Source organism: Schistocerca piceifrons, chromosome 2 (assembly GCF_021461385.2).
Source record: "Schistocerca piceifrons isolate TAMUIC-IGC-003096 chromosome 2, iqSchPice1.1, whole genome shotgun sequence".
In the NCBI taxonomy this organism is placed as follows: domain Eukaryota; kingdom Metazoa; phylum Arthropoda; class Insecta; order Orthoptera; family Acrididae; genus Schistocerca; species Schistocerca piceifrons.
Genome location: NC_060139.1, coordinates 329,712,134 through 329,728,808, shown reverse-complemented (window position 1 = coordinate 329,728,808; position 16,675 = coordinate 329,712,134).

The window sequence follows — 16,675 nt, the reverse complement described above, 5'->3', positions numbered from 1 at the left end:
TATGCGTCAGTAAATAAATTAAAAGAAAAGGTAGAAGAATATATTTATTATGCCATGTATTCTTTCGTGTTTGCTGCTATCTCATTTAAATCCTGTCTGCCTAATAAACTATGAAACTAGAGTGAGACAACAGCAAACACGGAAGAATATACATATCATGTCATGTTTATATTTGTATTATTCTTATGGTGAATAGTGATACTGTCAGAAATGAAGCACAGCAACTGACTAGATTTTTAAATCTAGGATGACTCTAATTTCTGTGCAGAATGTAATGTACTAAAGAGGCAACTGCAAAGATTTTCAAATGGAGAAAAATTTTCGCTAAACTCTTGTTCGGAACAAATTCTATCATATGCTGTCTATTATTTGGTTCGTGTTGATCATTATCAAAGAAAGCAGCAGTGTAAGTAACAACAAATAGCAGTCTCTTGCAGCTGTTTCGGTTATGAGACAATTCCTCTCTTTTTTTATTGTAAGCCGCGGTAGCGCGCATAAAAACAAGCCATGCCGCGAGCGGCGACAGGTCGTAAACACTCATTATCAGAATACGACAAACAATGCATGACACAGTACAATAATTCATTTTCAGCTTAGAGTGACGTAAACACCTATAACAAAGAGAACGGCACTTATCAGATGAAAGCAAAATAAGCAATTGATTCACACCAGATGAAGCAAGTGAAAAAGGAAGGGTACCTGTGTAAATACGGATTGAACAAATGACACATAGTAATAGCTACTTGGTAAAGCTTAACTGTTAAGCTTACGACTCGAACCAAATGTGGCGTTCGCTGTGTTATTCAGTGGTTTGGTATTTAACTAATTTGTAAATGGAAATGATAATCTTATTTTATTACATTGAGTAATTACTAAATAATTTTTCTCCCGGCTAAAGATTTGATCAAGTTGCTAAGGAACTCCAAGTTAACGTCGTGTTAAAGTGTTGTCTGTAAGTTGTGTAAGTGTCACTAAATCACAGTTCATACAACAGATTCCTTACAACTATTGATTAAGATGTTAGCAGTTATCTTCAGCAAAATGATCACTAAAACCACCGAATATCAGCTGCGTACAAAACACTGACATATGTTACCTGAAACAATATTCTTCGCAACTCATGTCTAATTAATTTCGGCTCCATACATCAGCTAGAAAAGTTTGTTATAGCGATTGTGCTTTGAGCACTCTTTTTAAAGAACCAATCTGATTTGAATTATTTTCATTAAAATGAGTTCGGGACCACCAGTGCACATTTATTTTTCCACATTTGTATTATGTTCGGCATTTATGTTTGCAGAGTTGCGTAATTTGAATTTTCCGCTGAGACAATTGTTAAGATGGCGACAGACAATTGACAGAGACTTTCTATTGTTAGAGCAAATAAGTATATTAAATGCTTATTAAACTTTACAGAAACTCTGCTTTCGTATTGTGCACTATTTATACTTCATCAAGCAAACATTTGATTTGTTTCTAAGGAAGCAGACAAAAATGTGATACAAATCGCTGCCATCAATGGCTGCGCTCGTTGCAGTGGAAAGAAATAATTAACACAGATAATGCTTACTGAGCGAGGAATTAGAGTTACAAATAGTTATTCACTCATATTTATAATAATAATTAACTCTATTTTCGAGTAATAATTAACAAATAATTACAATTTCTTAAGAGACCTTAGTTTGATATGCGTCCGCAGCTATAAAAACCATCCAACAAAAAGTAAAAACAAAGGAAGACAAATGTAGATCATAAAAGGAATTTACAATTATCATTGTCTTTGTATGATACACATCGATATGTCTAATTACATCATAGAATATTGTATCAATAATTAATATTTACAAGTTTTCACTGTTTTTTTCCTACGTCGAATACATAATGTTTATATGTGTTAGAGGCATAATTTCCTCTCATCGCACTGTAGCCAAAAATTTATCACGTGGATGTTACACAAACTACTGTAGCTAAATCTTCATCCATTCAACCTCGATTGTGTCTCATCTTACAATGGACCAACTTTGTTTCTATTTGGAGATGTGGTCTAAAACTTTTCTCTGCCCTTGAATTTCGAGTCTCAAATTTCAGGTATAGCTAAGATTCGGGAAAAATTTTTGTCCTTGATTTCGAGTCTCATTTTTCAGGTGCGGCGTAGATTCGAGTAAATACGATATCAGATCGATGAATGCTTTTGGGTATGTAATGGTATTTCCCTTGAATCCCATACTGAGTTTCTCCATTAGCCAGGAGTGATTTATGCAGTCAAATGCTTTACATAGATCCAAGAAGACACCCCAAGTCTTCTGTTGTCTGTCAAGTGAAAATCTGTTAATGGCATTTTTGTTGATTTCTCTTTTCCAAAACCATGTTATGATGACTGGAATATTTTAAATTTATCAATCATATTTTTTACTATCCTTTCGTACATTTGTGCAAGGGTGGGCATAAATGATATTTGTAGTTTCCTAATTCAGCTCTGCATCATTCCTTCTTTTGGTTAATTACTATGTTTTAGGAACTTTTGTACACATACCAGGATGGAGGAGACGAGCCCATTTTTTGCTACTGACTGAATTAATGTAACTATTTATTCAGGATGTGCACACTTCACTTTCCAGTAGTGGAAGTATAATTTATCTGTTCGCTTCATTTATCAGTATTATTTTAATCATTATTATATATTACAGTAACAGCAGGAACTGGTATCCGATACAGCTAATCAGAAAAGTAAGGTACGTGGTTTAAAAGTACCACATAATTTACACTTGCCTACAAGTTTCATGCATGAGTTGTGCAATCTTTGGTTAACAGCCAATTAAGCTCTATTCCTGGAATAGTGCAAGAAACGAGTTGCGCGCTCCTAACTGGAAAATAAACTTGGGTTACCATAATTGGCGATTTTTTGCCGGTTAGCTAGCTAAAGTGGGGCATAAGTTTTCGAGATGGCAGGAATGGTGACAGGTGCAACTGCGGACAGCAATGGCGAGATTCTGACTAAACTGTTCATGAGAATGAGGAAGGAGAAGAAAGTGAGATGACGCCGATTATGAATTTACGAGGGCTATCCACAAAGTACATTACATTTTGGAATTAAAAATAAAGTATTGGAAATTTTTTAATTATATACAGATGAAAGCCACGCTTAAATATTACTTTTCTACATAATTGCCATTTAAATTAAGGCACTTATCGTAGCGATGGACGAGCTTGGAAATTCCTCCGTCGTAAAATTCGGCTACATGAGCCTTCAACCACGTGGTTACCTTTTCTTGAAGCTGTGCGTCGTCATCAAAACGCTGCATACCCAACCACTTCTTCATTGCTGGAAATAAGTGGAAGTCGCTCGGTGCCAGGTCGGGACTGTACGGCGGATGAGGAAACAAACAACTCCCACTTAAAAGATTCGAGAACTTCACGAGTGGCATTTGCCGTGTGGGCCCGGGCGTTGTCGTGAATCAGCAAGATCTTTGAGCCCAACTTTCCCCTGCGCTTGTTTTGTATTGCTCTTCTGAGGATGTGCAGAGTTTGGCAATACCTTTGAGAGTTTATTGTAGTGCCTCTTTCCAGGAAATCCACAAAAATCACACCTTTTCTGTCCCAAAAGACAGTCGCCATCACCTTCCTTGCCAACATTGTCTGCATGCATTTTTTGGGTTTTGGGGGGGAATTTGTGTGCCCCCACTGCATTGACTGCAATGTTGTCTCGCAGTTCACATGCTTAACCCATGTTTCGTCACCAGTAACGATGTGATCGAGGAATGAGTCGCCACCTTTCTCGTAAGCGTCCAACAACGTTAACGCTGCAGCCATTCGCTGATTTTTGTGAATCTCTGTCAAGATTTTTGGTATCCATCTTGCACAAAACTTGTGGTAACCAAGCTTTTCGATAATGATTTCGTGCAACAAACTTCGTGAAATTTGTGGAAAACTCATAGAGAGTTCCGTTATTGTGAAATTACGGTTTTCACGGACCACGGCATCGACTTTTTCGACAAGTTCGGCAGTCACTATGCTGGGTCTTCCACTTCACTCTTCGTCGTGAACGTTAGTTCGGCCATTTTTAAATTTTATGACCCATTTGACGCACTCCACCTTCAGTGATTATGTTGTCCCCATACACTTCACAAAGCAGCCGATAGATTTCTATCGGTGTACAGTTTTTTGCAGTCAGAAACCCTATTACAGCACGCACTTCACACTTCGCGGCATTTTCAATTAACGCTGACATTTCAAACTGTCACAGTAACTCAACGGAGTACAGCACGAATCTCTCACTAGCACGGCAGGATGCCGACTGAGCGGCGGAATGCCATGACACCAAGATAGCTGCGCTAGCCCCGCCCCTAACGGACACAAGCGAAAACGTAATGAGCTTTGTGGATAGCCCTCGTATATACATAATTCGCTTATTAAAGAAAGCCGTACTTCGTCTTTTCAATCTTGTATGTGAGAAACTGGAGAATATGATGGACAGGTAAGACTGTTTCTCTGTTTTCTAAAATAATAGTATTTATTTGTAGTAATATGCATTTGAGTTCAGTACTTTGTGAATTCCGTCATGTTATTATGTAAATCAGGCACATTAAAATGAATATTTGTGCCAAAATATTCTTACGTATCTGGGTGGGGGATGTACATTCCTGCAGTAATGGAAAGGACTGTTTAGTTTTATTTAGCAGTCCCTTAATAGACTTAATCAAATCGAAAAACCATATCAGATATGAGTATTATTTGTATTAACAACTGTTTCAGTTTAAGACAAAAACATTGCTTTTTCAGGTGGCAAGACTTTTTTGATCAAATGGTATTGCTCCAGTTTTATTCAGCCACATTTTCAACAGTAAAAAATATTATTCCACTCTGTTTTCTGTTAGGAATGACCGTTTTTGTAAACACCACAGTAGTGTCTGCTGAGATTCACTGTACCGCAAATGTTTTCTGTTAGGAATGACCGTTTTTGTAAACACCACAGTAGTGTCTGCTGAGATTCACTGTACCGCAAATGAACATTTACACACTTGAAAAAACACATGAAGAAAACGATTATTTACACACTTGAGCCACACATGCTTTCTTCAAGAACACACCAAAAGCAAAGATTATACACTTGCACTGCCAACTACTGAATACAAAGATACAGAGTTTGGTTATTTAATAATCCGAAGATGAAAATATACATCAACACTCTCCCCTTTTTAATAATTTGCACACTGCAATGTTATTGCACAAACATTGAAATCTAACTGAAAACAGTGGTTTCGTTAATATATCAGCAAGTTGTCCTGCAGATTCCGCTTTTGAATCTATAATTTCACCAGCACTAACTAACTCATGAACAAAGAAGTGTCTTATGCGAATATGCTTATTCGTCAATGAAATTCAGGATTCTGGGCAAGGTGGATAGCAGCTTCATTGTCAACCTGTAAATTTGGTGTGGCTTTCAACTTATCCAATTCTGTGAAAAACTTCTTCATCCAGAGTATCTCTTGAGCAGCTTCGTTACGGCTACAATTGCAGCTTCAGTTGCAGATGTGGCAACAGAAGATTGCCTTTGACTAATACAGAAGGTAGGTGCCCCACAATATAGACAAAGAACACCTGATGTTGAGCGCTCTGTGCCAACGTGACCATCAAGATCAGCATCACTACAGCATTCTAAAATCCCCTATTTTGAGCTGTTTTTATAAAGAAGCCTACAATTTGTTGAACCTCTCACATCACAATCTGTTGGTTTTTGCAACTTTATAGATACCACACTGACAGCATACACAATATCAGGACATGTCCCACACATCAGAAACAATAGTGGTTCGGCAGCTTGCCTGTATGGAAACACACAGTTATGGGGACTTTCTTCTGCATCAATGTTCTTTATAAACAGAGTAGATACAGCCTTGCAGTTATTCATGCTGAAGTGCTCTAATATCTTCTCTGCATAATGAGACTGTCTTACAGGAACAGATCCATCTTTTTGTTGATCAGTTTCCAGACATAAGAAAAATGATACAGGTGTTGAAGTAATTTTGAACTCTTCTCTTAAATCATTGATAAATTCTTGAAGTTCCTGTTAACTGTGAGCTGCAGTCAAACCACCATCAACATAAAGTACAAGTAATATTTTCTTACAGCCTTTCTGTTTCATGAAAAGACAAGGATTAGCTTCAGTCCTCTGGATGCCAAGTTTAGTGAAATGATTACTGAGCTTTTAATTCCAGCAATGAGGAGCCTGCTTCAGTTCATACAGACTTTCCTTCAAGTGACATACTCTCCCAGACCCATCAGCAAATCTGGCAGCTTGCTGCATGTATATGGCTCCTTTCAAATCATCATAAAAATAGCTGTTGAAATATCAATTTGTGCAAGTTTCATGCTCTCACTTGCTGCAACACTGAGTAGCGCTCGAATGGTAAACGTTCTAGCAACAGAACCAAAAGTTTGGTTGTAGTCAACTCCTCTCAGCTGTGAGTAACCCTTGATCACCAGTCTTGCATTGAATTTGTTGACTAATCCATCAGCATTATTTTTCACTTTGTACACCCATCTGTTTGGAATGGTCCTCTTTCCTGATGTTAGTTCAACAAGGTCCCATGTTTCATTTTCCTGACGAGCTTTTATTTCACAATCCATGGCTTCCTTCCAGGAATCCTTCTGAACAGACTCAATGGCCTCACGGTATGTTTCTTGTTCTTGGCACAATGTTTTGAGGTGCATCACATAATCTCGAAACTTTTGTAGAGTTCTGAGAGTTGACCGATCACGCAGACGAAGTAAGGCTTCTTCAGTTACGTCTCCTTGGTCTTCCTTCTGAGGATATTCATCTATATTCACAGATCTGTTATCACTGTCACTCTCAAAATCAATAACAGACTGGATATCAGTGTAAGATGTTGGATCCTGATGATTAAAAGAAGTCACTGAAGAAGTTAAAAGTTTATCAAATTTCACTGGCCTCTCTTCAAAGACTACATCTCATGATCTAAAGAGTTTGCACTCCTCTTCACAATAAATTCTGCAACCTTCACTGTGATCATATCCAAAAAAAGCCTTGAACTGCTATCCTATCCATTTTCCTTCTCAGATGTTTCGGAACATGAGCATAGCAGGTGGAGCCTATCACCTACAAATGTTTCAGTCTTGGCTTTTTGCTATACCACAATTCATATGGAAATGTTCCTGGAATATAGGAAGGCTCTGTTCAGTTTATGGTTTACGTTGTAGTATTCACCACTGTTGCCCAAAGCGTTTGTGGAATATTTCCATGTGCATGCATTATGGCTCTGACAATTTCCACAACTCTATGGTTCTCTCTTTCACTGCATCCATTCTGTTCTGGTGCAAAAAATGGCTCAAATGGCTCTGAGCACTATGGGACTTAACATCTGTGGTCATCAGTCCCCTAGAACTTAGAACTACTTAAACCTAACTAACCTAAGGACATCACACACATCCATGCCCGAGGCAGGATTCGAACCTGCGACCATAGCAGTCGCGCGGTTCCGGACTGCACGCCTAGAACTGCTAGACCACCACGGCTGGCATTCTGTTCTGGAGTATATGGCATTATGAGATGGTGAATTATACCTACTTTCTGCAGAATTTCTTTAACTTCTTTATTGTCAAATTCTGTCTCATTGTCACTTGAAAGTTCCTTGTAGGTACGTCCAGCAGTTTTTGCTTCAACTATGAACTGACTTAACATATCTGCAACTCCAGATTTTTCTTTGTGAAATATAGTGCCCTAAACTTTGTATAATCATCTTTAAAAACTACAAAATACCGATGTCCCATAGCTGAATTTTGAAGCGTACCACACAGGTCTGTGTGAATGAGCTTAATTGGTTGCAAAGTTATTTTCCTGGTGCCAAATGGTAAATGATGAGCCTTGCCATAAATACAGCCTTCACGCAGTTTACTGTCCATTTCCACAATTATCTTTAGCTCACTGCTAAATACATATGGCACTTGTTTTGATGTCCAAATCTTTTCTGATAAAGCTGCAAAAGATTGTCTTTGTTAGCGATATTGACTTCACTGAGAGAGCTGGGTTTCACGTTTCGCCCAGCCAGTTTAAAAAGTCCTCCAAAGTGATCGAGGACACCTACCAGTCTATTGACATGATCAACACTGAATTTAAGAATTTCTGCAGTTGATACGAATTTACTTTCTGAATATTTATCGTGTGCTGTAAGGACAGAGACGAGATTCTTGTGAATCTGGGGTACATCCACAGATCTGACAGAGTAATTCTGTGGCATTTTCCTCCAACTGCTGCTTCAGCGTCAACTACACCCCTCCCTGTTGCTTCAATTGTGTCACTATTAACTGTAGGTAGTAAGTGTTTTGTTGAAAATGGCTCAAAAGTCTTGAAACAAATTCGATACTTTGGAATGTGACTTGTTGTGCTGTTTTCTATGTACCAGTCATCATTTCTGCATTCAGAGTTCATTACGGAGTATGTAACAGCAAAAAGTATCATGTTTGTGTCTGTGTTAGATGGTTTTGGAGGTTTGCCATCAACTGCCCATTTTCTGCACACTTTAACTGTATGATTGGGTTTCTTGCAATAATTACGAATTAATTTCTTTTTCTTCGTTGGATTCGTTTACTGATGAGTGTCTTGATAAATCTGTAGTGTGAGCTTCTTGTTTACTAAAATCGTTTTCCTTTGCCCTCATAGCTTTCACACATGCATGCAATTGATTTGTAAGATTGTCCATTGTTCTGTTATCTCTAGACATTAGCATCCAATTAAACTTCAACGAAAAATATTCCTCTGGTAGCGTATCTAACATTTTGCAAATCAGTAACAAAAAGGATATTTCTGGATTGTTTACTGTATCTTTAGCCATTTTCTGTTTCAATTCTCTCCACAGGATTCTAAGTTTTGAAATATGTGTTACGATATTGTCTTCAAGAGCCTTGTACTAAAGAACTAGTCCACGTCGATGGTGGTGTGGTCAGCACGGCGGAATGCCATGGAAAGGGGCCCAGGTTCGATTCCTGGCTGGGTCGGAGATTTTCTCCTCTCAAGGACTGGGTGTTGTGTTGTCTTTATCATCATCTCATCCACATCGAGACGCAAGGCGCCGAAGTGGCGTCAACTAAAAAGACTTGCACCAGGCGACAGGTGTACCCGATGGTAGGCCCTAGCCACACGACATTTACTAAACAACTGCAGACAAAGGTTGTAAACTTTGTCTTTAGAACACCATAGAATATTTTGTGCAGTTCTGACTGCGTTTCATAAGCTGTATGCAAACACATTATTTTCTGCAAAGTTTCTTTCGACATATTTGAAGTTAAAACAAGTAAGGCGTTGCTGTCTGATTTATTGAAGATTTCTAATGCACTTTTGTCCATCACCATTTGTTCAGTGGTCGCACCTTCAGAAATTACGTTAGGTTTCATTAAGCTGCCTTCCACAACATTAAGTGCTCCTTGAAATCCTCATAGACAAATACTTATTTCGTATTTCCAAATCTTCCACTTTGTCTTTCCTTCCAAAGTCTGATGTTGATAATTCTCATGGAATTCATCTTTTGTTGCTTGGAATCTATAACCTCATGAAGAAAACCAGCTTCATGGATATAATTTTAAAAAACTTGTAGCACAGAGCTATGTTTTCATTTTCAAGAAAGTGTACTTCTAACATGCACCTGAGTCCATAACCTGCTGAGATTTACTGTACCAGAAAGGAACATTTACATATTTGAAAAAACACATGAAGAAAAACGAATATTTACACATACGAGCAGCATGTGCTTTATTCAAAACCATGCCACACAAAGGCACATGATCAAAAGGATAGACTACACACGTGTACTGCCAACTACTGAATACAAAGGTACAGAGATCATTTACCAAATAATCCAAAGATGGAAAAATACATCAACAGCGTCAAAACAACTTTCGACTTTTGGTGAAAATATTAGGATTACAGGCCCATTAATGCTTCAGAACAACATTATCTCCCAACTACTATTATTCACTGAAGCCTGTGAACCATCTGTGATTACTCAGGTTAAGTTTAACACAGTAAGAGTAACAGGAAAGTTAGTGTATAAAAAAAAAACATGGTGATGCCTCCTCAGCTACAGAACATAGCTGTTATGTTTCTCGATTATCAGTATTATCAACATAAGTCCATCCATATTTATCACAGAATATAGCTATATACACACATCAAAAAAAGTTTTGCGGTACACCGGTTCCCAGACTCCTGAAGATAGACATTGACTGTGGATATTGTATCACAGACACAGTTCCGTTGACTGTTCAGAGATGTCACTAAACCGCCCAAAGATGTAAACAACCATTTATGACCAGCGCCTATTAGGCGGAGGGGGTCCGACAGCCGATCAGTTCCAGTCATTCTACCAGGAATGTGTTGAACTTACCAACAGTGAAGTTCACCTGGTAAATAGTTCAAAAGGAAAAATTAAGTTCTGCTGTGGTGCATGTGAAGTTAGTTTACACAAAGGACCTTTGGAAATGGCGTCTACAGCGAAATATCAACAGCTTGTTACTGGAACCAGTCATAGCAGCAGTGATAAAGTGAAGGTAGGTGACGATATAGCAATCAGCGATGAATGCAAAAGTTTTGGTATGCAAGACAACTCACGAAAACAAACCTGTAAACGACGTGGAGTTGAACTGCTGGAAATAGAAAACAGTGCTTGTGATGTAAATAATACGAGAAACCACCTGAGATTGACCAGTGCAGTTGAAGGTTTAAAGAAAACATTAAATCAACTAATAAAAGACAGATCGAAAATGAGAATGCAACTCAGTACAGTGATCGCCACAAACTGTAGATTAGGAAAGCTAGCATCACATCTGACAATATCATCTCACAAAAAAAGTGGAAACCCCCGAAAAAATATCACACTGATTGCTAAAAATAGTAACACTAAATGCCTAATAGCAAATCTAGGGTCGACTACTGAGCCTGTAACACATGGCTCTGCTCCATTTATTCAAAATTCAAATGTGAGTTCATCACAACCTCCTGCATTACTTGAAAAACAAACTGAGTGTGCAAACGAAAATAAATTTTTAACCACAATAGGCGAGATGGAACAAATAAACGATAGTGAATCAATAACCCACAGTGTAAACCAGAATCTCTGTGTGAATACGACCAGTATTTCCTCTTACAAAACAAAAACAGGGCAAGAAAACATTGCAACAACGACAGATGCATGTAAACAAATAGGCCTACCAATAAAGAGCTTACAGTCCATGAAGCGACAGAAGATCGATGTGTTAGCAATACTTCTTTGAACAATTCGAAAATTGAAGCCCGTATAAATGAAACCAATCCCTACATATTCGCCAGACTTTCAGATGAGAAACCTACACCCAATACAGATACAAATTGACGTGATGTACAGTGTAGGAAGAGAACTTTTCGATCTACAGATCAGCAAGTATCATTCACAACACGAAAACAGCAAACCAACAACATACACAAAACGAAGCAGAATGCAGCTGCACAACCAAAAATGCTGTATGCAACTGCACTAAAGAAAAGTGTAGAGGAAGAAAGACCTCAAGCACTGCCATAGCATCAGTCAGAAATTCAAGTACTAGAGAAAGAAAAAATCAGATAATAGGCACTGGTGAAGAACAAGGAATACTATATGGCGAGAAAAGAGCATGGTTTCATTTAGGAAAAGTGTAAAACGGCACAACAACTGAAAATGTAACCAAATTCCTTGACAAAATCTTTCCAGGATATAGCAACTATCATGTAGAAAAACTGGAAACAAAGGGTGTGAACAGCAGCTTCAAGATTGGTGGCTTCCATCTAAGGGACAAGGTGATGGACACAACACTATGGCCAAAGAATATTGTTGTCAGGCGCTTTTTATTCCAGAGATCGACCAGTGCCCCAGTAAAATAGTGCCCAAAATAAAAACCCAAGGCCTCATAATATCCCACAGAAGTAACAGTAGAGATGATAGTTATATGCCCATAGTTATAGCAGTTGTTAATATACAGTGTTTAAGAACCAAGGTGGATCTTCTACCATTCTTTGTAGAAGAAGTTAAACCAGATGTTTTATGTATCTGTGAACACTGGTTAGATGAAGCAGAAGGTGACTATTACAGAGCCATTGAATATTTGGACATGGTAAATTCATGGTATCGAACTACTACAAATCATGGTGGTATATCTGTATATGCAAGCAAGGATCTTAGTGTAAAGGAAGTAGACTTAAAAAACTTTTCCACATACCTGGATCTAGAATTAGCTTCACTAGTGTTAACAGATATTGACCTTATTATTGTCTCTGTGTACCACTCACCAGATGGTAATTTTGAAAACTTCATTGCACAAATGTAAACCTGTTTGTCATACCTAACCCATCTTAAATCTAAAATTGCACTGTGTGGAGATTTCAACATACATATAGGTGATGGAAGCACTAAAGAGAGAGTCTTCATGACTTTGATAAATAGCTATGAACTGTTTGTTGCAAACCGACTGCCAACAAGAGGTGATGCCTGCCTAGACACAGTTATCACTAACCTCAATATCTGAGACTATAATATCAGTGTAGTTGAACCAATGATTGCTGACCATAGTGCATTAGTAATGGAAATAAGTATGAAATGCTCGAGTCAAATGCAACCAAGCTCATGGCACTCCAGATGAAAGACTAAATGATCTTAAAATATCCCTGTCAAGTAGTGATGGGGAGCTCGTGAATGAGTCGTTCAAATGAACGCTTCACTCCAGTGAAGTGTGAACTAACCACTCAATTTCAATGAACTGGTACTTCAAACTCTTCACTGATAACACACTCCACACTTCCTTCAAGTTCACTCACTCTTTTCCCCTCTTCCTCATCCCATTACATCGGCGTTACGTCACTCATTCTCCCTTCACTTCAGTCCCCCCTCTACTGCCTGCCGACGAATCGCGCGGCGTTTGTGGGAAACTATAGGTTTGCGATGGGTTGGGGAGGTGAGGGGCGATGGGAAGGCAGCGTCAGCTGCTTCCTGCAGTGCTGACATCATTACCCGTGACTATTTGTGAAGTTCAGTTATACTTCGCGTCTACCGGTAGCCTACCGTTGGCAGCGCTTTCGGACAAATTAATATTACAGATACAAACGAAGAGGCTGGCTGTGTGAGCACGCACAGCCAACATGAAAATAAAAGTTTTGTTAATAACACTGAAAGAGGGATTTTACCTGAAATCGTATCAATTACTACAGGTGACAGTTTACGTTTTGAATTTGGAGGATTATATTATTCTCAACAAAATAAAATCTACAGGAAAACTTCTGAATAATTACTTAACGTAGATATATAGACTTTGTGACAGTGGTAAACATACTCACTCTATTTTGAATTAAATTTTGAAAGGAACATGAAATTGGACTGCATTTTGTTGGTAGCTCTAGTTTTTCAGTCCATGAATACAACAAATAATGTTTCACTTGGCTGATAAAGACTTTTTTGGGCGTTTCATGAGAAAATGTCGAGCAAGATTAAATGTAATACCTTCTTTATATGTGACATGCTTCTCTGTTTATCTTTCCTTTATCCCCTTCGACCACTCTCTATTTAAGTTAGCTCAGACGCTGTAAGAGCGTAAAACGTTGCGTGCACGTTACTGCATAGTTGGCCATCTGTTGGTAAAATTACGAAGTTTACGAACCTTCATTGTACGAGCGAGGCGAAGCGAGCGTAGCCGCGGCTGAGTGGCGAACTGGGCAACTTCGCCAGGCTTCCGTACTTCATGAATGAACTACTTCATTTGAACGCTTCACGGCAAAGAGTGAAATGAATGAAGTAGTTCACGGGAATCAACGAGTTCGACCCATCTCTACTGTCAAGTGTAAACTGGCAGCAAAAAATCGCAGGAATGGGGGCCAGTGCCTCATTCAAATGTCTGCTCCAATCATTAAAAGCTGAATTTGGTGATTTATTTCCAGAAGTCCACAAGAAGTATACTACAGGCAAAGCTAAAGGAAGGGACAAACCTACTACAGGAAAGATGTGGTATACCCCTGAGCTAAACAAATTAAAATGCATTGTACTAATTTTCAGAGACCGTAGGAAAGCAGCTAGAGATCTCCCATCTAGAGACCTCCTTCATTGTAACTATGTAAGAGCCAAAAGAACTTACAGAAAGCAAGTGGAGGAGGCAAAAAAGAGATACAATGACAGTTTCATTAAAGAGGCTCACAATCCATGCAAAGCGGTTTGGAATCTGGTAAATCAGTGCAGAAAATAGGCCACCTCAGCCTTAAATTCCGGTAGTCCTGACGCCTTCAATCAGTACTTTGTTAGGAAAGTGAAAGATTCCATTAATGAAATACCTGGCGCAGGCTTAGTCCCCACAAGTCACATGAGAAACATAACCAGTAGCACTTTTGAAAACTGGAAGGAAGTGCACCCTAAGGATATCGTAAAAGTAGTTAAGTCATACAAGAACTCAGAGATGGAAGATATCTATGGTACATCTTGCACAATGCTGAAGAAAATTATTCTAGAGCTTGCTCAACCGTTGTCTATAGCAATTAACAGATGCTTATCCTCTGGTGTCTTCCCAAAATTTCTTAAACTAGCATGGACAGTACCAATCTACAAAAAAGGTGACCCATGTGAAGTGTCCAGCTACAGACCAATTTCTATCATTCCTATTCTAGCTAAAGTTATGGAGTCTGTTATGAAACTCCAGTTACAGAATTACTTTGAAGTAAATAAGCTCTTCCAGGACACACAACATGGTTTTCGTAAGGGAAAGTCAACGTTTATGGCAGCACTGCACTTAACCAGAAATATAAGGCAAGGATTCGAAGACAGAGAAAGTGTGGCACTGACACTCTGTGATCTTAGCAAGGCACTTGACTGCATTTCCCACAAGATACTGGACAGTAAATTGAAGTTTCACGGTGTCGGAGGTGTTGTTCTGGCAACTTTTCAGTCTTATCTGGAAAACCGGATACAAGTGGTATCAGTTCATGGAGCAACATCACAAGAACAAAAGCTGGAACATGGAGTACCCCAGGTGTCCGTCATAGGGCCTCTCCTGTTCGTTATGTATGTCAATGATATGGGTTATAACAACAATATGTTACAGTTTGCTGATGACACCACCCTTTTTGCCAAAGGAAGAACTGCTGTAGAATCACTCCAAGAAACAGATGTACTCTTCCAAAACATTAAAGAATGGTTCATCAAAAATAAAATGAAAATGAATGAAGTAAAACACAACATCTGATATGCACCCGTAACAACATTGGATGCCATGATAATATGGAGGCTGTCAAACTGTTGGGCTTCATGATACACAGGAAACTAACAATGAACGAAGACACAGTGTACGTGTGCTCCATGCTCTCCCGTGTAATATTCCTTCTGAGGAGGTTAAAAGGTGTATTGAGTGACCAATATCTCATAACAGTATATTATGCCCTATTCCATAGCCACATCAATTATGGCCTACTGTTATGGGGACATTCTGCAGGTTGTAAGGATGTGCTAACACTACAGAAAAAAGCTCTCAGAATAATCACATCAAGCAAAAGACAGGAGCACTGCAGGCCTATATTCAAGCAGTTAGGAATTATGACAGTCTTCAGCCAGTATGTGTTTTTATATCTCATCAGCGTGAAAGAAAACCAAGGAGTCTTCAGTATGAGGCAAGATATACACAATCACAATACCCGTAACAATAGGAGCATTGAAAGACCCTGGTGTCGACTGATGGGAACGCAAGACAGCTTTTCAGTGGTTGCCCTAAAGATGTTCAACTCACTGCCTCAAGAAGTGCAATCCCTGCCGCTAGGAACATTCAGAAGGAGAGTAGCACAGGACCTGAAAGAACGCTCATTGTACTCCATTGGTGAATTCTTTAATAGTGACCAAAGTGAATGGACAAACAAGTATTGTTTCTATTAAGTATAAATGTCTTAATTTCGTGAATATTTTTTAAAATGTATATATGTAATTAATGTTGACGCAGTCTGTCCAGTCATGGCTGGAAAACGACACAGATCTAGTAGTAAAGTAATAAAGTAACATGGCTCCTATTGTCCGTAGTTCAACCATGCCTAGACGGTCAATACTGCCGTTCGATCACATACATATTGTTACTTTGTGCCAGGAAGGGCTTGCAATAAGGGAAGTGTCCAGGCGTCTCTCAGAGAACCAAAGCGATGTTTTTCGGAAAGGGAGGAGATACAGAGAGACAGGAACTGTTGATGACATGCCTCGCTCAGGACACTCAAGGGCTACTACTGCAGTGGATGACTGCTACTACGGATTGTGGCTCGGAGGAAACCTCACAGCAGTGCCACCATGTTGAATAATGCTTTTCATGCAGCCACTGGACGTCGTGTTACAACTCAAACTGTGCACAGTAGGCTGCATGATGCACAACTTCACTCCTGACGTCCATGGCGAGTTTCATCTTTGTAACCACTGCACCATGCAGCACGGTACAGATGGGCCGCCAGCCGGAGTGGATGAGTGGTTCTAGGCGCTACAGTCTGGAACTGCGCGACCGCTACAGTCGCAGGTTCGAATCCTGCATCGGACATGGATGTGTGTGATGTACTTAGGTTCATTAGGATTAAGTAAGTCTAAGTTCTAGGGGACTGATGACCTCAGAAGTCGAGTCCCATAGTGCTCAGACCCATTTGCACCATTTGAAC